Here is an 11,687-nt window from a genome sequence, read left to right as displayed (position 1 = left end):
ACCTGAGGAAAATCCGCAACAATCTTGAATCGTCACTTCACTCTCTTGTACCTGCTTGCCAAATTTCGGGACGAAATTTCTTTCAAGTTGGGGATGATGTGACAACCCGACTTCTTGAGGTTAGTATTATCCTATTCCCCGACTCCTTTGTTGTATTTACATATCCTAGATCAGTGTGTTAGTGAGTATATGTTGCAAACCTGTACTTGTTAATGAGTAACGTATTGGAATACTGGATTTTGCTAAGACATCTTTCAACCAAAGATCCTTCGACCGAAAGGTCCAACCTTCGAAGGATCATATAACCGAAAGATCCAGCCTTCGAAGGATCACGAAACATAACCTTCGACCCAAGATCTATCCTTCGACCCAGGATAGGACCCTTCGACAATCCTTCGGACTAAGAAGGATCCTTCGAACCAAGACCCAATCCTTCGATGTGAGGCCTTAACTTTCGGCCCAACTTGTTACCGGCCCAAACCCCCACCTATATTAAACAGCAGTTACGTAGAAGGCATAGAGTCAATCGAACAATTCCAAACCCTAGAAACCTTTTGGGCGACGGCAGAAATCAGGAACCTCCTGTTGTGTTCATCATCATATTCTCATCCATCATTCGGTTAGTATAATCCTTTGCATATTGTTCCTATGTGATGCTCTCAATTACATGATCTTGTTTGATAGATAGTTCATGCATGGAACTAGGGTTTAACAGGTAGGTGATTGATTGACGATTTCTGTGATATAATGTTGATTGATGTTATTGTTCCACGTTCTTGTTTCAATCGATTAGGGTTAATTTGGTGAATGGGTTCGGGTCGTTGTAGAACCGGACTAGGGTTAATCGGTTGTATTCTAGCCAATCGGATAGGCTATTGATTATTGTTGTTCGGTTATCATGATCTGTTTGAACATTACATCGTACATTAGAGCACAAGTATGCACTCATTCACACACGTTCACAGACCGACTCCTGGTGAAAACACAAAACGTGATTGCTGGATCGTATGATTAGGGTTTCTGTAACCGAAAGATGCTGTAATTGATTGTTAATTGTTAAGTGTAACCGAAAGATAACTGTGGTAGTCGAAGGATAACTGGCACATTCGAAACATGACATTTGGTTCGAAACATATCTGTTGTGATCGAAAGATGAGTGTACCGAAACATATATATATTATGATCGAAAGATGAGTGTATCGAAACATATCCGTTGTGTTCGAAAGATGAGTGTACCGAAACATAACTGTTGTTGTCGAATGATAACTGTGAATCGAAAGATGACTAATGTGTCGAATGATTAAATGAGAAATGATACGTGTTGTGCTTGTATGCAAACTGACTGTTATGTGTAACTATCATAGGGCTTGGTAAATCACTGTTGTTAAAAGAGTAATTAATTCTACCGAGCATTCCCAGGTGAGTTCACTACATTCGAGCATGCGTCCCAGTGGTTGGGGACAGTCAGTGGGTATCCCATGGGGGGATAAGTCTTTGGGTAAAAACGGGTATATTGGTTAATATTCTCACTTATCATCTTTTGTAAGTCCCTCATCGGGTATTAGTTAGTAGCGCTACTTAGGTTTGGCACCCTCACCCCGTGCCTGTAGAGGACGGAGGTGAACTAATGACCCAGTCTGGCCCAGTACTAGATAGGAGTACGTGGGAAGGGCAGTCATGTATTTCAGGAGCCGTCCGTGTTTGGAAATGAGATATTAACAATATTACTTGCATTGGGTATTGAACTATTTTATATACAACGGGTAATCAAGCGTTTTCTAAAACTGTGAACTCGCCAGCTTTGTCTGATACACGTGTTACATGCTCGCAGGTCCTTAGGTACTTGGAAAGCAGGAACTTGCTGGCTGGAGGGCGCGAGTGGTCATGGTTGCTTGATGGATTTATTATTAGACATTTATTTACTATGATTGATTGGATAACATTTATATTACGATACATTAACGCTTCCGCTAAACTTATGGTTTTTGAATAACTTATGTTGGGATTTCAGTATCTTTAATTAATAAAGTTTTATTTCAAACTTGTGATTCAATGTAATTGGTGGCTCATTGCTAGTCGTCACACGCCTAGCAGGGACACTCCCTAGGTGGTAATTTTGGGGGTGTGACATTTATGATCATGATGTAAATTATTATATTGCATTGATATGTATATGAATATGAAAGTGAATGTGTAGGTTTTGGGTCTTGCCATGACTGGGTCGAAAAGTCCCCTAACTGTTTAGTTGACTTATGTGGGCAGAGGTAGTCCTTGCAGCTTAATAGTCCTTGGGGCAGAGGAAGTCCCCTAACCGTATCTATCTGTCTTGGTGGGAAGACCCCTAACAGTTTAGAGGTCCTTGGGGCGAAAAGGGTCCTTTTTCCTTACTTTGTGTTTGGCTTTAAAGGTCTAGGAGACCCATTGTTATGTGCTTGACCCATTTGAATGGATGTTTGAAGTTATCTTAAAAAATGTTTTTTTAAGAAGTTGATGTTTATTTAAGACGATGTGATGAAAATGTTTTACAACTATTTTATTGTATTACAATATTAAAAACTTGAATTCACTCAGCCTAGCTGACTTTTGCATGCATGTTAGATTGATTTCAGGTTAGCTGGATGAACGATGACCTCTTGGATGTTGCATGAAGCTACCCGACATTTGAAGATGGCATTTCTAGTCGAAGTCGCTTGTTTATGAACTCAATTACCATACATTAAATTTGGTATTTAAATTTAGATGTTTCACATGTTTTGAAATGTTTAAAATTTTGTATTTTTAGTTTGGATGTTTCCCATGATTGGGAATTTGACTTAAATGTTTTCCGCTGCATATTCTTCAAATTAAGAAATCAATAATAATAATTAAAATTTTCAAGTGTTTGGACCGTTTATGCAATGATGTCCCAACTGCGAGACACCCGGATTTTGGGGTCTTACAGTATTAATCATTTTATAAAATTAAAATGACGATTCATGTAACAAAAACATTCTAAAAGTATATATACTTTCACACACATTAGTTGCTCCATTTTTCTTATTGACAAGCTGTTCTCTTTGAGTGCAAAAGAGCAATCGATTATGCCCCGATCGAACTATAAATCTGAATACGAGATTGTGGATAAAATTGTTGTTGAGATTGTGTGGACCACTTATCCTCTACTTGAACTACATGTCTTGCCTTCGGAACGACCTACACTTATTTGTGACAATCTCAATGTCATATTTCTTGATCAAAATTCTAGTTTTCACAAGAGGGCTAAAGGTATTGATATTGAATACCACTTTATCTATGAACTTGTTTTATTGGACTGTTATACAATAAGTTAGTTCCTACCATTGTAAACTTATATATAATCTACCAATTATACATTATGAATTCTGATGAATTTTCACAAAAATGCATAATATAAATAAAAATATCTCTACATTTGCAACACACGCAATATACACGATTGGTTTTTTTTACTATACTTAGGGCAGGCTTAAGCCCAAATCAAATAAGGCCAATAACTTGGGTCACCAAAGTTTTTAGGCCCCATATCTTATAGGCTTTACTTAAGGTCAAGACCTAATTTTTTTTTTCATTTGGCATTAATCGTTGAGTATATTTCCGTACGTTTCCATTTTCTGTTGATTCATTGTATATTTGTGTAGTGACGTAATCGTGTCTAATGTGGGTCAGAATGAATTATGCTATGTGAATTTGTATGGATTGAGGTTTGTATAACTTAATTTGGGACATCATGAAGTTTGTTGTTAAAGCTTTCTGTGTTTTAAAACTGTTAGTCCTTGAGGTTCTAGTAAACGTTTTTATAGATTGCTATTAGGCCATTCAATTTTATAATTTTAAAACTTTAATAAGTTTTGTTATTGTAAGTAACGCAACCTTTAACCCCACCAAATTAAATTTTAACAACGCATTACATTACAGATACTAGGAGATTTCTTATCGATGTAGGAAATCAAAAGAAGTTTGGAAATAAATAATGAAGTTAAATCAGCAAAATGCACCTTTGTTGAGTGCTAATTGCATCATTTAATCATTTAGGTTTGTTTTGATTTTATTAATGTTCGATATTTGAAAACCGGAGGTGTTTAACTATTTAAGCCTGGTTTGTGATTGTCCTCATGAATCACAAAATGGAGGAAACACACATTTCTAAGTTGCAAATCAAGCCAAGTAATTTTCAAAACATACATTTGACATAGATTTTAATATCAATGTGCAACCAACTTCATATGACCCATTAAAAGGTGACTTGCATATTTCATGAGAAAGCATCTTGGTTACTACTAAAGTCTCATGACAAGATTTTTGAAGATAGTGTTGTTTCTATGCTGCTTGGCAGCTCATCTCTCACTCTCCCTGTTGTAAGAATGCGAGCAATGTAGGGTTTGTTACAGACCATAACCCATTAGAACATCTTACTTAACACAACCTGTCTGTTTTGTTAGGCTTAGGTGAACCTAAAAGGGCCCCGATTTTGAATTCGCTTTCACTACAAGAAATTGGAGTGTTTACCCACATATAATTTACCTACACATGTAAATGTGTGGGTATATTCCCCCCCCCCCAAATTGCCTACACATGTAGCAAATTTTCGTCATGTGTAGCTTAATTATCTATGCATATGCAGAAAAACTAATATATATATACATATATATATATATATGTGTAGGCAAATGATTATGTTTACCAACACATAAGAATTAAAAAAAATATGTAGATAAAGTAAGTTAATATATACTTATTGTTTTTTGAAAATGATATGGCAAATTAAATACTTACACATGTTTAAAAATGTACAATATATGTAGATATTACATACCTATAAAATAAGTAAATATATATTTTCTAGATGATATGATAAAACAAATATCTATACATATTTAAAAATGTACAATATGTGTAGATATTGAATACGTATAAAATAAATAATTAAATACCTACACATATTTAGAAACTAGTGGGAATGCCCGCGCATTGCGGCGGGTGTTCCGACTTATATCAAATTAAAATATGATGTCTATTACGAATGACAACCCATTCCGGGTCACCACACCCCCTACTTTCATGGTGCAACAGAAGAGCTTCATTCAACGTTTTTCCGCATTCTATGCTTAGTTAATCACATTGGAGAGTGACGACATTTGTTTGGTCAGCTTCTGACGGGTCAGGCGGGTCGGGAAACTTGGCCCATCATCTGTTGACCATGTCAGTGGTTCTCCAGTTCGCTTTGTCAAAGCTCCAGTTCCCGACACTGAACTCTAACCCGTAATGGAAAACCCGATAGGTAACATCGGGTTCAGGGATATAACATGGTGCAACTTCAGCTGAACAAAGAAAAATAATTAAAAAAAATAATTAGCATGTTATAATTCATGATTAATAAAGAAGATTACCTCTGTTGCACCAAAAGAATAACCATACATTTCACTAATCCAGCCAGATTCATAGATATCTCCAGTTATATTTTTCCCGTAATGAGCAGTGTCAGCTCTGACTTCCTCTGTTTTATGCAACCATAAGATTGCGTTGCAAACTTTCTGAGATGGTCAATGTGCATCACTATCACGCCACCAAGTTTGTCACATGCTTCAGGATGGAACTAACCCGAACCCGATAAGAGCAAACCTGACCGTATCCGAACCGAATAAAAACTACCTGTACACGAAGTTTTTTAAACGGTTCGGTAATCAATTAAATTATTAATGATTCGGGTAACCCAAACAACTCCAATACTGTTTACATGTGAACCCCCAACCAGTGAGTCTCGAGAATTTTCATGGCATTCTCATAAATTTCATTGTTGTCCTGAGACTATAGGTTCTCAATCTTTGCTAAACTCACTATCACAATCCATACAAACCATAAATCATTACAAAAAGTTTTAAACAATAGATAAAAATCGTTAAAGAGGATCAAGCCAACATCGACATGAACACATTTTGACCTGTTACTCAGATTTAGGATCTTGAGTTTATGAAGAATGTAAAAAGTAACTTACTTGATCTGTTCATTAGTGCCGCCAGAAGTGGCATTTGCAATCGCCCGTGCAGCTTCTTTCTTTATATCAAATTCAGCAGTCTCAAGGAGATGGACCAGGGGAGTGATTAACCCAGCTTCGATTACAGACTGATATGAAAAAAAAAACTTTATTTAAAAATTACCATACTGTTGATATAATGGTAAAAAGTATGAAAAGATAAAGATGCAAATTTGTATTCTTACCTAGATTTGTTATTTGTTTCCAGCCGTGATGTTTGAGATTGTCCAGCAGGCTTCTTATTTGATGCTTTTTTTTGTGGTTATTGGCCAACAAACTCAGCAGGCACGGGAGTGCACCATGCTCAATAATACACTGCATAAAACATCATCATTATCCACACATACAGCTAGCAATAACCGAATATAATTATTGGAGTAAGAAACAGTAAATTTAAGGACAAGTTTGGATATGTAAGAACACGCGTCATTTTGTGTACACTAATGTATTTGAATTTTTTAAGCAACGATCAATTCGGACTACACATAAATATGTTGCAGTTTATAGATGTTTGTGATGCAAAGTCTAGCACGTTAGTTAGTACATGAGTCTAGAGATCATCACCGATCACAATGTTGCCAACAGTTCGAAGTGCAGGAATGAATACTGAAGGAGATGGGTTCCTGGAATATAATATAAACAGTTAATAAAATCAATAACCCATGCATAAAATAAAACATATCACATGCAAGGAAATGTAGATATGGTAGAACAAATTATACAGATTAAAACCAACCTTTAGGGCTTCCGAAAGGAGGAACACCATGTCCAACAACACCCATGCAAAAAACTACTGTTATTGCAGGATTTGTAAGCGCACGTTTGCGCAACTGCAAAATCATGTGCCACAAACCCATACATAAGATACAAACCTCATCTATGTCTCCCAATGGAATAATCACCAGCTATTGAAATTATGGCACAAACAGTGGTAATGAATGTATGATGTATTATTTTGGACCTGGTAGCTTGGGAATACTAAATTTCGATTGACTTTATCATGAATAATATCGAATTTTGATTATAAATGGGACACCTTATCCTAGTACTCTTCAAATGCAGAGATGAGATAACTAATTCTACAGCTTGAGCTCGATAAGTGACGCTCGGGTCTGGCCTTGTTTACTAAATGAGCTTGTTTTTAGGCTCACACTCGAGCTCGTTTAAGCTTGGCTCATTTCAAGCGTGTTTTCGAGCCGAGTACAAGTAGCTTGGCTCATTTACACCCCTACTTAAGCACCCGAATTTAAAGCTTTGAAGCTCCCAAATTTTAAAACAACCCAAAATAAAGCTTTGAAGCTGCCTACACCCAAATTAACCCCCGAACCCATTTTAAGCACCCAAAATTTAAAACAACCCATTTGACCAGAAACCAATTTTGCTCATAACCCAGTTTGACCCAAATGTGTGTTGACGCATTATCCAACGCGACCCAACCCGCCTTTTTTCCAGGCTTATCGAATTCACAATCATAGAATTATACCACCATTATACATCACAGACTCCGATTATCTTAAGGAGTGTATGTTGAGTTATTGGTACAAAATTGGGATTTCAAAAGGAAAAAAAAGGTTTTGTCATCGCCAAACTTACCTTGTCCACTTGGGGGCTAGACTTTTGTAAGATGAAAATTAACCGTAACAGCAGTAACACCAAAAAAAAGAGAGAAAATCAATTCCCATTTATAATAACAGACATAAAAAAAGGAAGAAAGTGAAAGCTCAGCAAGTAAACCTCGACTTCTGTCGTTGTGAGAAAACAACCCAAGAAGGAAATTACTCAGGGTCAGGGGCAAGTAACTTTGTAGAATCTTCACGTGTCATCCTTGCAAATGCAGAACCTGCTCAAGCCGGAGAATCAAGCCATTTGAATCAGACCTAATTTTGTGAGTAGAGAAAAATTGACAATAAGGTTTGGGTTCTGCCTGAAGGTTGAGCTTAAGAGAGAGGATGGCCCTGAAGGTTAGGGTTCTGCCTACAAGTCCAACTAATGAAGGCGGCGATCATGTAAGGTTCCGATATCCCCTTCTCCGTTGTCTCTCTCTCTCTTTCCCGTTCTCTCTCTCCCATTGCTCTTTCACTTTCTCTTCTCTGGATATTCTCTTAATATTGAAATGGACGGTACAAGTCACCGACGTAAATGTAGGTTCTTTTCAAATTCCATGGATGAAATCCCTAGAATGTCCCTACTGCGTCTTAAAATTTGGGCAGTTTGCAAAATGACCCCTCTAAAATGGGCTTGTACTCACTTATACATAATGCTTTAAAATTTATACTTGTAGTAAAATTACATTTTTGTCCATCACTTCTCCTTTTTAATATATTATAGATGTACAATATGTGTAGATATTAGACAGATAAAAAATAGGGTCATTTACATATACCCCCTTATTGAAGTCACTTATTAAATATTTACCCAATCCTTAAAATCAATTACATATTTCCCCTCCCTAACCTATATATTACATATTTCCCTTCCTTAATCTGTATATATATAGGGTCAGGATTTAGAGAAAACGGTGAAAAGTGTGAGAACGGTGAGAATGCTTATGGATCGTCTGATCAAAACAATCTATGGACTAGATGACGTGGTGGCGTTTTCGTAAATAACATAACTTTTATTGCTGTGGCGCGCTTCATTAAGGGTAAAAAAGTCTTTTGACTTCTCTACACAAAACGCCATCGCATAAAATAAAACGCAATTAAATTACCACCTTAACCTACAATAGCACAAACCATCATAATCTAAAAATGCCATTAGATATAAAACGCCAAAATTAATTATAATAAAATCTCGCGTAAAAAACCGCCAAAAACATCCTATATATACAACATCTCAGACCTTCCATTAAAACACACAAAAACCCAAACACCATATTTAATATATACCATTCGTCTTAGAAACGCCAAAAAACCCAAACATCAAATATCCTTTGAACCAAAACTTTTATTTGAAATTCAGTTTGGTTGTCGGTAAGGTTTCATTCAATGTAATGGACAAAATCCTTAAGTGAGGGTATTGTCCATTTCATTGAGTTAAAATCTTATTGACTTTATCCTCAACTTCCATCCAATTTATAACGCCAAAATATACAAAAACATTATTGAGGTTTGTTGTCAATAAAGTTTAGCTGTATGGGATGGACAACATTGTCAGACATCTTTCTTAACTGAGGATTAACAATGTTGTCCATCACCATACAACAAAACATTATTGATTTAGCATGATCAAAATTTAGAGTTTTAAGGTGCTTTTATTTAGTGGCGTTCTTTTTCTCCGTAAAACGCCAAAAAGTTAAAAACCAAACATCGTTCATTGGAAATTCAAAGATTGTTGGCTGAAGAGTGAAAACTCAATAACATTTTGCTGCATGAGATGGACAAATATTCAAGAAAAAAGAGGCTGATTTCAGACTTTGTGCTTCCACACGGTGACAAAAAAACTACTTCAAAAAACAAAAATAAAAAAAAAAATCTTACGAAAGTTGAAACAGCCAGTGAAGATGCTTCAAAAGAAGAAAGAGACCGGTGACAGTGAAGATTTGGAAGATCAATTGTTTATATATATATATATATACATATATATATATATATATATATATATATAGGGTGTGGTTCCTGTAAAAAGGACCTTTTTCGTGAGAAGTGTGAGAAGGCATAGAAATTGACATGTATGTATCATGTTTTGGACTTAGGCATGATGTTTTAGGTTGTTTTGGCAAGAAAAAAACTAAACATAACAATTTAAAACACAATGCAACATATTATGGGCGTGAAATTTAAAACACACTACTTAATGTTCTTGGCATGGTGTTTTAAGTTTTAAGCCTAGAATTCATTGCATTGTGTCTTAAATTGTTATGTTTGTTGTTTTTCTTGTCAAAACAACCCAAAACATTATGCCCAAGTCCAAAACATGATACATACATGTCAATTCTTATGCCTTCTCACACTTCTTATGAAAAATGTTCTTTTTACAGGATCCTAAGACTATATATATATATATATAATTTTCTTTTTCAGTTGATTGTTATATAATAACAACACCATTTGTAACAAAAACGCCACACAGCCAAATGCTTGTCAAAACGCCAACATGCCATAAAATGCCCCAAAAACTACCAAACTATAATAAAATTACTTTGGACAAGTATTATAAAAAACCCAAAAAATAAAATAATAAAAATAAAAACCAAACTTGAAAATGTAACTAGAAATAGTAACTACAAAACAGTAAAACTGAAGAGACGGAAAATTTATTATATTAGAATCTAAAATGTCAAACTTGAAAGATAGGACATGTTACAGACTTCAGAGATAAAAAGCTTATCAAAAACAATAATTACAAAAGAGTAACTGAAACGACGAATACTTTTTTATAATAATACACCGCCTAAACCTACGCGCCAAAAAGACATCCTTATAAAATGATATGTCTCAGAAACTTCCATTTGAGCAAACCAAAAAAACAAACGCCAGTACTACTAAATACCACTCACTGTAAAACGCCAAAATATTAAAAAAAATCAAAGACAGCTAATATGTTTTCTTGGATATTCAGTATTGTTCTTCGTGAAGTTTCACTGAATGGATTGTTAGCTGAGGGGAGTAACTCAGCAAGATTTTGCTGCATGAGATGGATAAATATTCAAGAAAAAGATACTGATGACAGTCATATGTCATTTTGTGTTCTTTGTTCTTGAAGAAGGCTAGGATGAGGAGAAGAGATCAATGACACTGAAGAGTCAGATGATTATAAAGATGAAGATCAAGTTGAAGAACAACGCGAAGAAACCCACCCACACGTCATAAATCTATGTCCCCAAACATCCACAAAAAGCCAATTCAACAGACGTGCAGGCAAAAAAATCAAACCGATGGGTTTGTTAAGTTTTACATAAAACGCCATATATTTGGTGACAGTTCTTGTAGTACTAAAGAAGACAGAGACCGATGACAGTGAAGATTGTGAAGAGAGATCAAATTATGATTTTTAATTTATTTTTTTTCGCTTCTATTTTTTTCCCTGTGGTTGTAATATAATTTTAAAATTGTAAAACGCCAAGATACCACAAACGCCAAAATGTATATAAAAAATAATAGAACGATGGGCCATATTGTCTAAAACGCCTTGAAAAACGCCATTAAGAGAGATTTGAAAAAAACGCCATAAACCGCATAAACACCAAAATGTTAATACAATGAAACCATTAAAACACCATATAATTATTAAATTTGGTTAACGCCCAAAATCTTAAACCCCAAAAATAAATCAATATTGTGAAAAGTGGAATTGGAAAAGCGGAAGATAAAATGACAAAAAAGCCCCTCCGCCCTTATCTATGTCGCATGAGACGTGTTGGGCCAGGATGCATTCTCACCGTTCTCACACTTTTGGGTGTTTTCTCCTGATCTCGTTTCTATAGAAAACCCTTATAATTTAGAAAACTTGGGAAACTCTAACCTCCCGATTTAAAAAAAAAAAATTACACATGTTATATACATGTTTTTAAGGGTTTTGGGCAAAAAAAAAATCAAAAAAGCGCCAAGTGGATATTTAAAAAAAATAAACAAATTTCTGGGTAATATATGTCAGACGAATGTAACATATGTTACACAAAAACTTGTATATTTTTTTA

At 35.3% G+C, this 11,687-nt stretch overlaps 1 long non-coding RNA gene across 7 annotated transcripts; it reads right to left on the bottom strand.

The window, feature by feature from the left end:
* Window positions 1–4,971: 4,971 nt before the first annotated feature.
* LOC110884337 lies at window positions 4,972–8,139 on the bottom strand. 7 transcript variants are annotated; one of them, XR_004869254.1, is made up of 7 exons: window positions 7,784–8,139; window positions 6,786–6,954; window positions 6,594–6,672; window positions 6,235–6,364; window positions 5,957–6,138; window positions 5,406–5,852; window positions 4,972–5,336 (listed from the first exon to the last, which is right to left on the bottom strand). It is a non-coding gene; the product is annotated as an uncharacterized LOC110884337 (long non-coding RNA). The 7 variants fall into 7 exon arrangements; XR_004869251.1 differs by having other exon boundaries at window positions 6,011–6,138; XR_004869256.1 differs by having other exon boundaries at window positions 5,406–5,667; window positions 6,011–6,138.
* Window positions 8,140–11,687: the final 3,548 nt, after the last annotated feature.

Source organism: Helianthus annuus, chromosome 10, assembly GCF_002127325.2.
Source record: "Helianthus annuus cultivar XRQ/B chromosome 10, HanXRQr2.0-SUNRISE, whole genome shotgun sequence".
Classification (NCBI taxonomy): Eukaryota; Viridiplantae; Streptophyta; class Magnoliopsida; order Asterales; family Asteraceae; genus Helianthus; species Helianthus annuus.
Note: the sequence above shows the minus strand (reverse complement) of the source record. Positions and strands in the feature narration are given on the sequence as shown.